This window comes from Hibiscus syriacus, unplaced genomic scaffold, assembly GCF_006381635.1.
Source record: "Hibiscus syriacus cultivar Baekdansim isolate YM2019G1 unplaced genomic scaffold, ASM638163v2 tig00110391_pilon, whole genome shotgun sequence".
Taxonomy (NCBI): domain Eukaryota; kingdom Viridiplantae; phylum Streptophyta; class Magnoliopsida; order Malvales; family Malvaceae; genus Hibiscus; species Hibiscus syriacus.
In genome coordinates this window covers 275,278-292,550 of record NW_024062719.1, presented here as the reverse complement: position 1 = coordinate 292,550, position 17,273 = coordinate 275,278, and the positions used below count along the sequence as shown (strand labels likewise).

General features: G+C 33.9%; 1 long non-coding RNA gene across 1 annotated transcript; it reads left to right on the top strand.

Annotated features, from left to right (window-relative positions):
* The first annotated feature begins 15,766 nt into the window (after positions 1-15,766).
* LOC120123142 lies at positions 15,767-17,147 on the top strand. The gene is made up of 3 exons (XR_005516167.1): positions 15,767-15,991; positions 16,080-16,407; positions 16,945-17,147. It is a non-coding gene; the product is annotated as an uncharacterized LOC120123142 (long non-coding RNA).
* The last annotated feature ends 126 nt before the right edge of the window (positions 17,148-17,273 follow it).

Below are 17,273 nucleotides of genomic sequence, written 5' to 3'. Positions count from 1 at the left end.
TTTAATTGATTTGTAAAAGTTGATTTGTTTAATTAATGTATAAATAATTCTTATTTGTGCTTGTTTAATTGATTGAAATGTAAAAGTTGATTTGTTGATTTCAATCTGCATCATATTGAAGGCAAAAGACCTGTTGAAGGTACAATTTCGCAACGCTAAACTCAAAATCGCAATGCGAAAGTCAAAATCGCAATGCGAAAGCCAAAATCGCAACGCGAAAGTCAATTCGCGTTGCGATAGTCTAATACGCTTTGCGATTTTCTCGTTGCAATAGTCAAATTCCCGTTGCGATAATCAAATTCACATTGCGATAGTCAAATTCGCGTTGCGATAGTCAAATTCACGTTGCGATAGTCAAATTCGCGTTGCGATTTTTGCGTTGTGATAGTCATATTCGCGTTGTGATAGTCAAATTCGTGTTGCGATAGTCAAATTCGTGTTGCTATAGTCAAATTCGCGTTGCGATTTTTGAGTTGCGATAGTCAAATTCGCGGTTCGATAGTCAAATTCGCGTTGCTATATTCAAATGAATGTGTAATAAGTGATAACAACTGAACAGATCATAGCAATGTTCAAACTCAAGTTACTAATACATGCCCAACTGAAAATGTTAAAAGTTTACACATAAAATACACATAATAATCAAATTCGCGTTGCGATATTCAAATGAATGTGTAATAAGTGATAAAAACTGAACAGATCATAGTAAAGTTCAAACTCAAGTTACTAATACATGTCTAACTGAAAATGTTAAAAGTTTACACATAAAATACACATAATAGTCAAATTCGCGTTGCGATATTCAAATGAATGTGTAATAAGTGATAACAACTGAACAAATCATAGTAATGTTCAAACTCAAGTTACTAATACATGCCTAACTGAAAATGTTAAAAGTTTACACATAAAATACACATAATAGTCAAATTCGCGTTGCGATATTCAAATGAATGTGTAATAAGTGATAACAACTGAACATATCATAGCAATGTTCAAACTCAAGTTACTAATACATGCCTAACTGAAAATGTTAAAAGTTTACACATAAAATACACATAATACAACGTTTGCATTTAAAAATCACCTAAGTTAATAGTCCCAAAAGGTGAAGCCGGTTGTGATTGGGATTTTGATTTTGATTGCGATTTTGATTGCCTTTTTCTTGACAGCATATGAGCTTTGGATTTTGATGAGGATCCATATTTTGGTAGAGAAAAAGATGATTGTGATGGCACTGGTGATCCACATGTCAACCTTGTATGACCACTTTCCTTTCACCGACTACATGTCGATCTCTTCTTCTCTTCACCCTTGGACGGTATACGATCGTGACTTTTTGGTCGGCCAAGTAGCATTATGTCCATGGCTGGTAGCAAAATTGTTTGTAACTCATCTGGTATGTCCCACTCAGAAGGATGTGGAATAGGGTAGATAATCGCAGCATAAGTCTGCCGATATACTTCTGTAGTGTAGCAATCCATAGCTTATGCGCTTGAATCATCTTGGTTTAGATAAAGAGCAACTTTTATAACATGGCCACACGGATAACCAGATGTTTGCCATTTCATACAACTACACGTCTTTGCATTTAGATCGACAAGCTCATTTAAGTTATTATCCAGTACTTCAAACAAAGTGTTTGAACATGGTTTAACTTTCCATGACATTGACTTCACAACACGTTTCGTTATCTTTTTTTCAGTCCATGGTGTAACACGATGTTCCAATGTTCCTGTAAATTTAAATAAATAATACTTAGTAAAATATATGATAAGTTACGAATTTAAAGAAATAATACATGCATGATTTCTTTTCTTGTAGTACCACTGTTGAATAGAGGCTCGAAAAAACTCCATTAACATAGTAATGGGTAATTTACGGGAATGACGACTTAGAGCGTTGATTGATTCTGCACTATTAGACATCATGAAACCATATCTTGCTCCAAGTTGATATACTCTTGACCATCTTTCAAACCCGACATCTTCTAGTGTTTGAGCACACTAAGGCAAAACACATCTTAAACAATTTATATGCTTATTAAAATCCACTTCCCGATAAGCTTTTACAACCTTCCAGTATGTCCATTTGTGATTTTTTATACCAGCAGACCTTGATTTTAGATTTCTATACAAATGAACACCACAAAGTCCATGAAAAGCATATTGAAAACACCTTCTAACAACATTGTCAATTGAGTTTGCCCTATCGGATATGATTTTCATATTGCTAATAGGACCTATACAATCCCTAAGATACCCCATAAACCATGTCTATGAATCAGAGGTTTCAGATTTGCCAACCCCGTAAGCTATTGGCAGTATCCCATTGTTAGCATCCATGGCTACTGCTAATAAGTTTACTCCAAGGTATCGACCTTTTAAATGTGCTCTGTCAACTATAATAAATGGGTGCATGCAAGTAATAAACGAACGAATCTACAAAATCATATACACAAGAAATATAATCATTTAAATGTGAAATGCATGTAACTAACAAAAATGAGTCAACAAAATTATATTGATGTACTAACCGCAGCACCAATGGCGATAAACAGCAACTCAAATCGTCCATCTCTATCTGTTTTGATATGAGTTACCGACCCAGGATTTTTCAGCTTTAAATTGTGACAATAAGCCGGCAGTTGGGCAAACGATGCTTCTGCCGACCCCCTTAACAATTCCAAGGCATAAAATTTGGCTCTCCAAGCTTGAGAATATGAGATACTAATCTTGAACCGAGCATTCATTTCAGTCATAATTTCATATCCCCGATATACCCTACCATTCAAAAACATTAACTCAGCCAGAAAACCACCCAACACCTTTTTGTTTGCCTGTCTATGGTGAGGAAAAACTTGGGTTCTTGAACATGTATGTTTATCAATAAAAGTCTTAACTTGAAACATTTCGCAATCTTTTATCCTCTTTGCAATCATACGCCACGTACAGTTTTTGTCAATCATACGCCACGTACAGTTTTTGTCAATCATACACCTTGTTTTGAAACGATCTTTGCTTGATTTGCTAACTTTTAGTTGATAGCCATCTTCCACACATTTCGTATACAAAGCTATCTTCAAGTCTTCCTTTGTATCAAAACAATCATCTTTCTTGATACGAATAATTTTTGTGTAACAATCAACTGCTATCTTTACCAACTCTTCTTCCGGTATCTGCAGTAATTATGGCATATTCCAGTTATACTCCCGTGGTATTTTCTTCGGGGACTTTTTTTCGGGGATTTATTCTTATTCTTTTTCTTCTTCAGGGTTATATGAATTACAGAATGGATGTTCAACATGTTCATTTAAAGTCGTAACTTCCTCCTCATTATCATCAACAACATCTTCCTCGGTAGCGGCTGTTTCATCATCAAAATTCGGGTATTGACCAATATCAAAATTATTACACGCAGGGTCTATTTGTTCTTCTGAAACATCATCAAAATCCAAGTATTGACCAAGATCAAAGTCCGGGTATTGACCAAGATCAAATTTCGAATACTGACTAGTACTCACAATTTTTTCTGTTGGCTCATCATCGTCTAACTGGTCAATATGAAAACCGGAATTTGGTGCTGAAAGTTGATTGAGATTTAGATTAGAGAAATGTTGTGGGTTTTGTGATTGTGTTTGATATTGAAAATGTGGTGAAACAAAATTTGCTCGGTGATGATATTGCGGTGGAACCATTAAATTTTGAGCACCATAAACTGGGGTTGAAAAACTTAGTTGATTACTATCCGCTACTGACCCAACTTCACTACTTCTAGGTCCAACAACATACAATGTAACATCATCTTACGAAACACTAATGTAAGCAATGAATCGTTCAACATCTTCATTGTCGGTTAACAAATAAACTTTACCTTTTCTCTGATAAGATAACCTAAATCCACTTAAGGGCTCTAAATTCAATTTATTTACAACACGCAACATTAGAGTTTCATAAGTTAACTTTTTTAATGACAGTTTTAGTTGAAGATTCATGGGTAAAGGCATATATTGTAAAACACCATGAACATTCTCCCATGACCCTCCAAAACACAAATCTATCCAAACATGATCAACATTAGATGATTTCATTATTGTAAATTAATTTACTAAACAAACGAGCTGCGAAACTAAAACCTGTTACCGGATGGGGAAGGATGTCATTGGATATAGGAACGGATGTCGCCGGAGAGAGTGATAGATGGAGATGGAATGAGTTGCAATTTAGGGATTTAGGTTATGAGTTACTGCTGCTGCGTAGTTATATACCCAAAACATTTGTGTTGTGAAACTAAAACCTGTTGCGAATTTGAAATTCAGCGTTGCGACAGTCAGAATCGCGTTGCGTTAGTCAGAATCGCGTTGCGATAGTCAGAATTGAGTTGCGATAGTCAGAATCGCGTTGCGATTATGTATTATCACGTTGCGATAGTCAGAATCGCGTTGCGAATCTGGAAACTGATTTGTGATACTGGAGATCGCGTTGCGATTTAGAGATTACATTGCGATTTTGTTGGTCATTTTGGCAAATTGAAAAAAAGTTGGTCAAAATCGTATATTATAAGGAATTTTCGGTCACTGAGGTTATTTTCTCTTAAAGACTCTTAGGATATAGGAGTCTAATATGAATGATTAGAACAAAAAGTATTTACCAGCTATCTGAACCTCAAAGACTCCATAATCTTACTCAATTAATACCCCAATAAAACAGTTTCAGATAGAACCAATAATATCATAAAATAGAAATCAGAACTTGGATTTTTATTTAAAATACAGAGTTTCCCTTCAACCTTACACCAAATGCAGTACCCTAGAACAGACATCCATAAGGACTTACCCTAGACCCATAGGATATAGGAGTCCAATATGAATGATCAGAATATAAAGGATTTACCGGCTAGTTGAACCTCAGAGTCTTCAGACACCTACCCATACAGTACCCCAATAAAACATATCAGGTAGTAGACAGTAATATAATAAATCAGGAGCTAATTGTAACTCGTTTCAGAAATCATAAACCAAATATTAGAAATCGTATTTTATATAAACTAGAGAAAACATTTTTGTCAATAGGGAACACACTAGAGATCCATATATTTTTTAAGGCTCTTGGAAATTATCAGGAATAACAAATATGAACTTACCTAAAATTGATTGGATTTCAAGATCGAGGTCCCTATTAAAAGGGTTTAATTGCTAATAGATCTAAAAAGACATTCAGAGTTTGATACTTCAAGACCATTTAGGATTTCAGGTGTATCAGAAAGGTATTCGTGAACCTTACATCATAATAATTTAATATTCAAATATAACCAGAGTGATTCTATTATTCAGGCAATCAGGGGAATTTCAGATATTTTGATTCTTGTAGAATTCTTTTTAAGTTAACCTAATAAGGGTTAGGCGATGATTTGTAGTATTTAAGATTATCTCAAATTATCAGACTTAAGTCAAGTTGAATTAGTTAGATTCCAACACTGCGATACTTGTCAATCATTTGGGTCGAGATACTTCACAGATATTCACTCCTTAGGACTGATTGCACTAGTTGAACAAACCTTCTTTATAATTGACATCGAACAAATCTTCACAAGACGAACATATATTTAAGTGGTGTTTAATTTATTTATGTATTGTACAATATCCAGAATGACCGACGTATATGGGTCGTGCTTCACCTTAAATGGCTATACAACACTTAGGTTTATTGGTGTTTTCGAAATCTACCAAAGATATCCATTTATTTTAAGTCGTTAAGATATTAGGCCACCTCAACACTCGATGTTACTTCGGTTATCATAGAGTTCAATGTATTCCGGTTCTTTTAAGGTTTATGGGTATTTTGGTCATTTGAATACTGAAGATTATTTTAGTTATTTTGCAGCTCGGGGGCATTTCGATAATTTTGTTCAATCCAAACACATTGACATTTTCTGGTAATTTGGTCAGGTATGTCATTTCAAAGTTATTTTTCACTTTCAAGGGCAATCTTGGTCTTTTCAGAGTACAAGGGCATTTCCACAATTTTACTCCATAGGACTATTTTTGTAATTTTTTATCCAAGCATTCCTAACATTTAACCTTTAAAGAATATAATCAAAATTTTATGGATCCTGAGATTAATTTATTTACTAATTAATTACTGAACTTAGAATGATTTTTTATCGGTCTTCTAATTTCTTATACGAGTCATCTGGGTCTTATACAATGTTATGCTTTTATATCAACTTCAGTTCGAGTCCAACAATAATTAAATACACCTAATTGACCAATCATTTTCATTCATTCATTCACTAATTATCAATGAGTTCTGAAAAGCATACAATAGGCAGTAGTGTATTACCTCAGTTTTTGAGCTACACCAATCGATCATTTAGTCTCCAATCGATCACCCTTAACCTTGAATTCAATGTCCCACAATACATCAGAGTCATAGCGAAAGAAATTATGTTAGAAACAAAACTTAATCAAAAAATCAGATTTAATATTAAGATGAAACACCAAAAAACAACTTACCAAGTTTGAATTTGATGAAACGAACTTCGGATTCGAACCCAGGACGTCGAAAAACATAAAATATAACTTTTTTTAAAAAAAAAGTTGACTTTTTAGTCAAAGTCAAAGGTTAACGGTAAACGGTCAATTGGTTGACTTGGTCAAAGTTAACTCGATCAACTCAGTTTGAGTTGACTCAGATTTTGGAAGAATCAGTTGGAGAACGAAGCCCAAGCGCGCCACTAGTGTGTGGAGGCGCGCGTTATGGAAAAATGTACGAGGCAAGGTGGTCAATCACTCTGGAGGTAAACAAACACCATAATCAATCGAAAACAACACAAAAAATAGCCAAAATACGATTAAATAAATGAAAAGGGAAATCAGAGGTTACTCACGATGAACGAAGTATGTGAGACGGTGAGGTAACAAACCCAACTAGGTTTTGGTCAGAACAGAGCGAGGAACTTAATGACAGTGGCAGTGAGGTAATGCTCCTCGGGATCGGTAGAAACTGTGCAAAAAATATAGTCGGGTTTTAAAACTTTCGACTAGTCTTTCAAACGTTTTCTACGATGAAAAATGGCGAGGCTCGAAAATCAATCACCGGGGTTTTGATCAGGAAAAGATGGCGCAGCGACTGGTGTCGACGGTGACATTTACCGATGAACGGTAGTCGAGATCGGAAAATGGGTTTCAAAAGTTTTTTTTTGGTTATTTTACGATAAGCAGTGATGGGTTTAAAGGATTGGTGGTCGGTTCGGGGTCACAAATGGTCGTCGGAGCAATGGGTAGTGGCGGTGCACACCACTATTGGTCGAAGGCAGTTGAACGGCGAATGGGGCAATGGTTTGGGTCCAACTCTCAAGAAACTTTTTATTCATGAGGGTGGGGGAAAAGGCTCATCAGATCTAATAAGTTAAAATAATATTTTTTTTACAACCAATGAAGGGGTAAATCTCAAGTTAGGTCCCTGAACTTTCAGGTTTTTCAAAAATAGGCCTTAAGTTTCTAAAACTTGTAAAATAGTCCTAAAATTAATTAAAATTAAATTCAAATCAACTCTAATGAAAATTGGGTTGTGACAACTCTCATCTTTTTAAAAGAATTTTTTCCTCGAGAAACGAAAACTAAACTTCATACAATCCTTATTGTCCCAATCTTATGTAAGATTATGATTCCCTCACAGAACTTTAACAATCGAAAGTCATTTACTTCACAAACCTTCTCATCTTATTCTATAATATGATACTTCTCTAACAGGGGTAGTCAAACCTATATCAGAGACAAAAGGCAGATTTATCGGGGTCGTAGAATCCTGAGGAGTATAAAGATTTGTTAAAGGTGGGAAATTTGTATACGTATCATCTAATGGGTCAGCATTCTCGAATAAATAACTTTCATGGCGCTATATAAAATCTGGGTGAATATTGATGATATTCTTTCATGCTCAGGTCAAGCCCTACCGGACATAATACTTATGTTAGCTTAATTCAGAGAGGGGATTCAACCTTAGAGTTCTAGCTTAGAGAAGTACAATTATAATCTAAGGGCATGTACTAACCAGACATCCTATGACTGTCGACCGGTCGATCTACCTAGAAGACTTGACTCAACCTAAACTCTCACACCACTAAATGTGACACCCTCATATCGATACAGGTGAACCGATCTGAACTAATGAGTCACATTAGGGCCACTAGAACAACCCACAGTAAAAATTCAGGAAAAAATAATTTTTCTGTTAAAACATGTAAAATCATAAGACAATTTATAAATAAAATACAAGATCATAAAACCATTCATATATTACAAACAGAATTAAAATCATACAAGTTGCAGGCTAAATATAAAAATCAAATGTGGCCTACATGCCCCTAATTATGCTTGTATTGTACTCTGCAATCCAAACTAAATGAACTCCCACTACTGAAGTTGATAGTTATATTAAATTGATTCTTTAACCTAATATGGTGAGTAAAAAAGTGAGCTTTGGGGAGCTCAGTAATACAGTACTACCAGGTGATGCTGAAGGACATGCAGATAAATGACAAGCATATAATTTCCTTATTGATTCACGCATCAAGAGTTTTCATGATGAGTTGGGGTTCTACTTACATTTCTTCAGGTAACAGGTATGAGGCTAATAGTTCAGAGGGAACGTTCAGATGACCAAGTTTACAAGATTGAAAATAGACGTGTAGTGTATTCCCTCAAAATCATAATAAATAGAAATCATAGTTTAAAAACAATATTAATTTATTTATTAGTAAAATAGGTTTTTAAAATCACTATAGTACCCTCCATCCAAATACTCCATGTGAAATTTCCCGGGACATCATCCATAAGGACTTACCTTAGACACATAGGATCTAGGAGTCCAATATGAATGATTAGAGGAGAAAGGATTTACCAGCTAGCTAAACCTCAGAGACACCATGATTCTACCCAATCAATACCCCAATAAATAGTTTCAGATAGAACTAGTAATATCAGAAAAAAGAAATCAAAAGTTGGGTTTTATTTAAAATACAGAGTTTTCCTCCAACTGTACGCCAAATGCATTACCCCAACACAGTAACCTATAAGGACTTACCCTAGACCCTAGGATCTAGGAGTCCATTATGAATGATCAGAACATAAATGATTTACCAGCTAACTGAACCTCAGAGTCTCCAAAGACCTACCCAGATAGTATCCCAATAAAACAAATCAGATAACAGACAATAATATCATAAATCAATAGCTAATTGTACCTCATGCCAGAAATCAGAAACTAGATATTAGAAATTGTACTTTATATAAATCAGAGAAAAAAAATTTGTCAATAGGGAACACACTAGAGAATCCAAATATTTTTCGAAGGCGCTTAGAAATGATCAAGAATAGAAACAATGAACTTACACAAAATTGATCGGATTTCAGGATTAAGGTCTCTATTAAAAAGGTTTAATTTTTAACGGACAGATAGTCAGAGTTTGATACTTCAGGATCATTTAGGATTTCAAGTGTATCAGAAATATATTCATGAACCTTATGTCAGAATAATTTAAGATTTTGATTCCATTATTCAGGCAATCAGGGGCATTTCAGACATTTTGATTCTTGGAGAATTCTTATTAAGTTAACCTAATAAGGGTTAGGTGATGATTTATTGTATTTAATATTATCTCAAATTATCATACTTGAGTCAAATCAAACTAGTTAGATTTCAATATTGTGACACTTGCCAATCATTTGGGTCGAGATACTTCACAGATATTCACTCCTTAGTACTGATTGCACTAGCTGAATGAACCTCTTTTATAATCAACATTGAATAGATTTTCACAAGACGAACAAATATTTCAGTGATGTTTAATTTTTTTATGTATTGCAATAATATCCAGAATAATCGACGTACTTGGGTTGTGCTTCACCTTAAATGGCTATACAACACTTAGGTTTATTGGTGTTTCCAAAATCTACCAAAGATATCCACTTATTTTAATTCGTTAGGATATTAGGCCACCTCATCACTCGAGGTTACTTCGACCATCTTAGAGTTTAATGTGTTCCATTCCCTTTAAGGTTTATGGGTATTTTGGTCATTTGAATACTGAAGGTTATTTTAGTTATTTCGCAGCTCGGGGAAATTTTGGTAATTCTGTTTAATCGAAACACGTGTACATTTTTTTGGTAATTTGGTCAAATATGTCCTTTCAGTGTTATTTTTCACTTTCATGGGCAATCTTGGTCTTTTTATAATACAAGGGTATTTTCATAATTTTACTCCATAAGACTATTTTTGTAATTTCTTATCCAAGCATTTCACACATTTAACCTTTAAAGAATTTAATCAAAATTTTATGGATCCTGAGGTCAATTTATTTACTAATTAATTACTACAATTAGAATGGTTTCTGATTGGTCTTCTAATTTCTTATACGAGCCATCTGGGTCTTATACATTGTTATGCTTTTATACTGAATTTAGTAAGAGTCCAACAATATTAAATACATCTAATCGGCCAATCATTTTCATTCATGCATTAACTAATTATCAATGAGTTTCGAAAGCATACAATAAGTAGTAGTGTATTACCTTAGTTTTGTAGCTACATCGATCGATAATTTAATCTCCATTCGATCTCCATTAACCTTGAATTTAACGTCCCACAATACCTCAGAGTTATAGCGAAAGAAATAACGTCAAAAATGAAACTTAATCAAAAAATTAAATTGAATCTAAAGATGAAACACCGAAAAACAACTTATCGGGTTTGAATTTGACGAAATAGACTTCAAATTCAGACTCAGGACATCGAAAAACATAAAATATGACTTTTTTGAAAAAAATTAACTTTTTGGTCAAAGTTAACACAATCAAAGTCAAATGTCAACGGTCAACGGTCCAAGTCAATGGTCAATGAGTTGACTTGGTCTAAGTCAACTCAGTCAACTCAGTTTGAGTTGACTCAATCAATTCGATCTCAGTTGACTCATCTTCTGCAAGAATGAGCTGGAAAAAGAAGCCTAAGCGCGTCATAGGCGCGTGGAGGCGCGTGTGACGCAGAAATGGACGAGGCAAGGCGTCCGATCACTCAGGAGGTAAACAAACACCATAATCAACCCAAAACAACACAAAAATATTAGCCAAAATATGATTAAATACGGTGAAGTGACAAACCCGACTGGGTTTTGGTCAAACAGAGCAAGGAATCAGATGACGGTGGTTGTGAGGCGAACGATCGTCAGGATAGGCAGAAATCATTCAAAAATAGAGTCAGGTTTTAAAACTTCCGATAAAGCTTTCAAACGTTTCTAAGGTAGACAGCGGCGAGGCTCAAAAATCAATCATCGGGGTTTTGATATGGAAGAGATGGCGCATCGACTGGTGCCGACGGTGACACTTACTGACGAACAATAGCCGAGATCGAAAAATGGGTTTCAAAAGTTCTTTTGTTATTTCACGATAAATTGCGATGAGTTTAGGAGATTGGCGGTCGGTTCGAGGTCATAAAGGGTCACCGGAGTAGTGGGTGGTGGCGGTGCACACCACTGTTGGTCGGAGGCGGCTGAACGGTGAAGGGGGCGGTGGCTTGGTTCCAGCTCTCAGGAAATTTATTATTCATGGGGTGGGGAAAAAGGCTCATTAGATCTAATAAGTTAAAATAAGTTTTTTTTACAACCAAGGAAGGGGTAAGTCCCACATTGGGTTCCTAAACTTTTAGGTTTTTCGAAAATGGACCTTAATTTTCTAAAAAAAATTCAAGATAGTCCCAAAATTAATTAAAATTAAATTCAAATCAACTCCAATGAAAATCGGGTTGTGACATTGATAACCGAGAGGTCAACTAAAAGAAAATAATAATTCTATCTTGTGGTGAATGATTATCAAAATTATTATATTTTTAGAGAAGATAACGAGTTGGATTATTTTAATTTTTTGCCTATTTGATTTAAGAGTTCTAAATTGAATTTATTTAAGTTTAGAGGAGTTTCATTTAAAATAAATTAACTCAAATTATTTTTCATACGAAATAACTCAATCTTGACTAAATATATATTTTTATTCGATAAAATAAGAACCTAATTGAAAAATATAGAAAAAAAATAGAATTATATCAATTATCTTTAAATATAAAAATATATTTTAATCTCGAGTAAAATAATCACCGTAAACTCAAACTCGTCTCTATCTAATTTAATCTTATTTTTTAAAAAAAAAAATTTGACTTAATCTAATTTTTCTTAGAACAATATTTTTATTAGATATCATATTAAAACTTATCAAATTCAAGTTAAATGGGCATGCCTACATGTAATTCACATTTGACGTAATGATTATGATAACTACAAAAGGTAGAAAAAGACCAAGTATATATTGATTAAGATAATTTCCATTCTTTCTCGAAACAAGACTTCCATGAAACGTGGGAATAATTTGGCATGATAAGGACTGTTTAAGTTATTAATTAGAGGTTTAATTGGATGATTGTTTGCAAATTACAAGGTGGTTTGAGGATATTCAACGACGAATCTTTTACCACTAGGCCGGTGGAGTAGGGTCATAAAGTGAGTGGGTAATAATCTTCCAATAATTCACCACGACTTGACAAAACAAGTAACGGAGAGTTTTAAATACCAGTCGCTGTCTTGGGACGTCGACAAGTTCAGCGTTTTAATTTCGTATTTGTGTTAATATGTATGGAAGACATGTATAGTGCATAATAAATTAATCTATTTGAGTATTTAAATGTATGTGTGATGAATTCGAAAGAGCTTCTTAGAATTTTGTATCTTTCTTTAGGATACCTTATGTTTATACAAAATAGACTATTTTCTTAGTCTATTGACAATATATATATATATTATGATGATATGATTATTTGAACTTAAAATTTCTAAGAAAAATATTTTTTTTTATCATTGAGATATCATGTAGCACATAAAGATTTTCTCTATGACCCGACCCAACTATGATGAATGAATAAAATAAGCCTAACAAGCACAATCCTTTTTCTTTTTTAAAATCAGTTGTGATTTAAATTTTCTTTTATGTTTTCATTAAATATAGAAAAAATCATGGGATAATAATAGCATAGTTGAAACTTGAGACCCATAGCCAAAAAGTGTGTTTTGGGAGAATGGAGTTATTTATTTTTGCAAAAGCCGATGTTGTAGAAAATGGATTCTCAAACATTCTGTTCCCACGCGCCTCTCGTCTTCTGCATTTTCTTTCATGTTTATCTGTTTGTTTTGTGTGAGAGATCGCTATCATTCTCGAACGCATTTTAAGTTACCCGAGTATTGATGTTGAGAGGTGATATATAATATCATTTAATAAGATAGGAGTGCATCTCTCGTGACATTTTAACTTAATTGATTAACATAGATTACTGCATGTGATGATGGTGAGAAATTATAGTTTAGATATTATAAAGTACTAAATTAATATAGTATAAAGTTTAAAGATTAAATTAGAATTTTTTTTAATAACGTACCATAATATTATCAATGTAACTAAAGTTTATGTTTTAGTAATGGATTTAATAGTAATCGATAATGTAATTGATAAAGATGACAATTAAAAGTTTAGTTAAATTAGTGTGAAGTAACAATAGTCGGGAGGAGGCTTTTACCAGCACTGCAACACATGGGGTGTGTCCATGCCCACGAGGCAGGCAGCTCACCGGCTGGCTGAAAAGCCTTGTCTCCGCCTTTGTCTGTGAACATCATGCCCCACGTGGCATCTTCCTCGTCAGACACTGTGTAGCACCTGTTATTGTAATACTCTGCTTGCTGATTGGTTTAGCATCAGACACTGTGTAGCCCCCCCTCTCTCATTACTCGTCCCCTGACCCATCGGTTTTAAAAAAGGACTTTGAAAAGCATTGAAAATGAAATAATGTAACGAAAACGAGGACGACACTACATGAGAAAAATCATAAAATATGGGGAGAGGGATGTTGTGGCTACATTAATATTTCTGTTACGTGGCACCATGGGAATGGTATCGAGAGTGTCATAGTGAATAAATTAAAGCACAAACACGAACATGAGCCGGCATACACACAAGACGGCTTCCTCGCGACATTGAAAAAAAAAATTCAAATAGGGTTCTAACTAAATTATTTCTTGAACGGGGTGTTTGCTACAGTTACCTTATTAGTCGTCAAGTTTTCTATAGGCTCATTGCGACAAAGCCTTTTCTGTTACAGCAACTATTCTCTCTTCCCTCGCTGTTGCAACTCCATAGGTCGACGTGTGCTCCTGGAGATCTATAGAGGTCGCTGTATGCTCCTGGAGACCTATGGAGGTCGGCGTATGCTCCTGGAGACCTATGGAGGTCGTCGTGTGTTCCTGGAGACTTATGGAGGTCGTCGTGTGCTACTTAGCAATCACCCTACTTAAGCAAATAATTGTTCGATTGCATTATGTGACGATTGCATTATTCAACCACTTTTGTCCACATAAGACACATCCTACGATAAATACTTTTTATGTAATAATTTATGTCACGGAGAAAATATCAATCTAAAAAATAATTTAAGATAAGTATTTTATCGTATTTAATTTTTTTGGTGTATTAAAGTTTAAGTCAGGATCATGGTATACCTAAAATGTAATTAATATTTGTACAGAAATTTATAGATTACTCACCAAGAGTGACGATGGTAGGATTCGAACTTGACCTTATAAACTCAAAATTTTAAATCTCAATAACTTATAACAACGTTTTTTGACTTCGTTTTAAATCTTTTAATGATATTCGAGTGAAAAGAACCACCATTTCTTGTAAAACCTTTTCCCTTTTATTAATGGGTCAGTTGCAACCACCAGTCTTCTAGGGTTACCTAACTTGGTTAATTAAATAGAACAGTTTTCCGAAAGAAAGCTTTATAAAATCACTAAAACCCGATTTAATCCCGCAGGGTTTCACCTACTGAATCCATAGCTCATAAGCTTAGAACAGAGACCAACGGGTGGATCTTGGAAGAAGAGAGGGTGTCGTAGCATTTACCATTTGGTATAGCCTGATATGTGTACAATTACTAACAACACCTTAACTTAAGGCTAATGAATGACAAGAATATATATAATTTTTCATAATATTTTAGGTTTAATATTTTAGGTTACACCCCAAACCGAAAATATTGTGTTTTTTTCTAACATTTTTGGTTACTTTTTTTCAGTCTTAAATTATTATTTTAAATTAGTTTTTTTAATATTTTAATATTATTATTAAGCTACGTCTCTCATTCAAAATCAATCTTTATACTTTTAAATATTTTAATTTCATGTTCAAACTATGACATTCATCTCAAACTTTTGAATATTTCAATTTCATCCTAAATGATGGGTATATGCTAATCAAATCCCTGTAAATAAAATTATTAGACCAAATTATATTATTATATGTTTGTAAAAAATAAATTTTAGGTTAAAATATGACTAAAACTAATTACATATTGGATGGATTTAAAGATGAAAATGGAAGATTAAAATAAGTTTAGAGATTAAAATAAGTTTAAAGACTAAATTAAAATGAGAGTAATTGTTTAAGGATAAAACTAAAATATTTAAAATTTTAAGGATCAAAATAAAATAATATTTTTAATCTAAATATATATCATACAATTAATTTTTTCTAGTATAATTGGATTACTTTTAATCTATAATTTAAATTTTTTTAAATAAGATGATAGTGTTAGCAAATGTATCGTTTATAAATGGGTTTGGACAACAGTTGTGACCCATCTCCATGGACTCATATGAAGCCTTGTAGGTGATAGAGTCGCAGCCCCATCGGCTTCTAGGTTTAGCTACGCAGGACGAAAACTCCTACTCTCTTGTCAGTTTGAGAGAATCGACGACAAAGAGGAAAAGAAAATGGGAGGGAAATTGTTTGCTCTTCGCCAGGCCTTCAGTTTCCGATCGATTTACTCTTCTTCCTCAATTCTCAGCACGCGACCCACAATCTTCTCCCAAATTTCAAGAACCTTATGTTCCTCATCATCAGGTATTATTAATTCTCATGGATTCCACCAGCGTTTTCTGTTAGTTCTTATTTTTTATGTCATTAAGAAAATGGAGAAATTTGATTTCAGCTTCATCGTATACGAGACTGCCATCTGTTGCGAGGCTTCCGTTTGTGGATGCATTCCTGGGAAAGATGAAAAATAATAGAACTATTTTAGCCAACAGGAAAATTTATTCACGTAGATCTACCATTTTGCCTGAGTTCGTGGATCAAACCGTCCGGATTTACAATGGAAAAAATTTTGTTCGATGCAAGATCACTGAAGGCAAAGTTGGTCATAAGTTTGGTGAGTTTGCTTTGACTCGGAAAAGAAAATTTTTGAGGAACAAGGCTGAACCTGCAAAAAAGAAGGGCAAGAAATAAGCATTTTCCACCCAAAAGCCCATCTCAGTTTGGTAAGAATCTACCTCGTTTTCTATTTTTTAACTCTCTGCTCAGTAGGCATATTGAATGAAGGTTGTTGCGTTTGGCTATGGAATTAGGATGATAACAAGAGTGCAAATTGGCATATTTTGTTTAGAAATGGGAGACATTACATCTACCAAGTTTCTCCTTTATGACATTAGACTGTCATGGTGGGAGCTTGGGTGTTGAAAGTTAGTGCTAATTATCTCTAAATCGTTCGTTCAATTTCCTTTATCAATTGAACATAAATTTTTTTTCTTACTTGTTTATTTAACTTAAGAAACGAATGATATACGACAGTTCATCAAACCTTTATGTTCTTTACACTCCAATGATTCATGAAATTGCCTATGTGATCAACAAAGGTATCCATATCTATACTTGCCAAACTCCGTCTTTTAAGGTATTAGATTGATAACATGTTGATCACATAGATAAGCAGCTTAATTTAAGCAAGTTATTTCCTTGTCTTTAACAGCTAACCAATATGATGATTTTAATTACTCGGTATCTTTTTTTCCACAAAGAGGAGTGATTCCGGAGAAATATGGGAAAGAAGGAAAGCAATCAAAGGAGGAGGAAAATGGATTTAAGGTTTATTTTCTCGTGTTAATTGACTGTAAGATTCTCTTTGGCCAATTGTTGAGCTGCACTGTTATGGAAAACTATGTTTTTAATTATTTCTTGCATACGGTATACTGATCAGAACTCGGAAGTATAATTTGAAAATCAACGGTTGGTTGGGGTTGATTTTGCAATAAAACTGTTAAATTGAGAATAATGTATGACATTATTAGTATAATGATCAGATCCTAAACATGAAAATTGGACCAAAATATATATCAAAATAGGAATT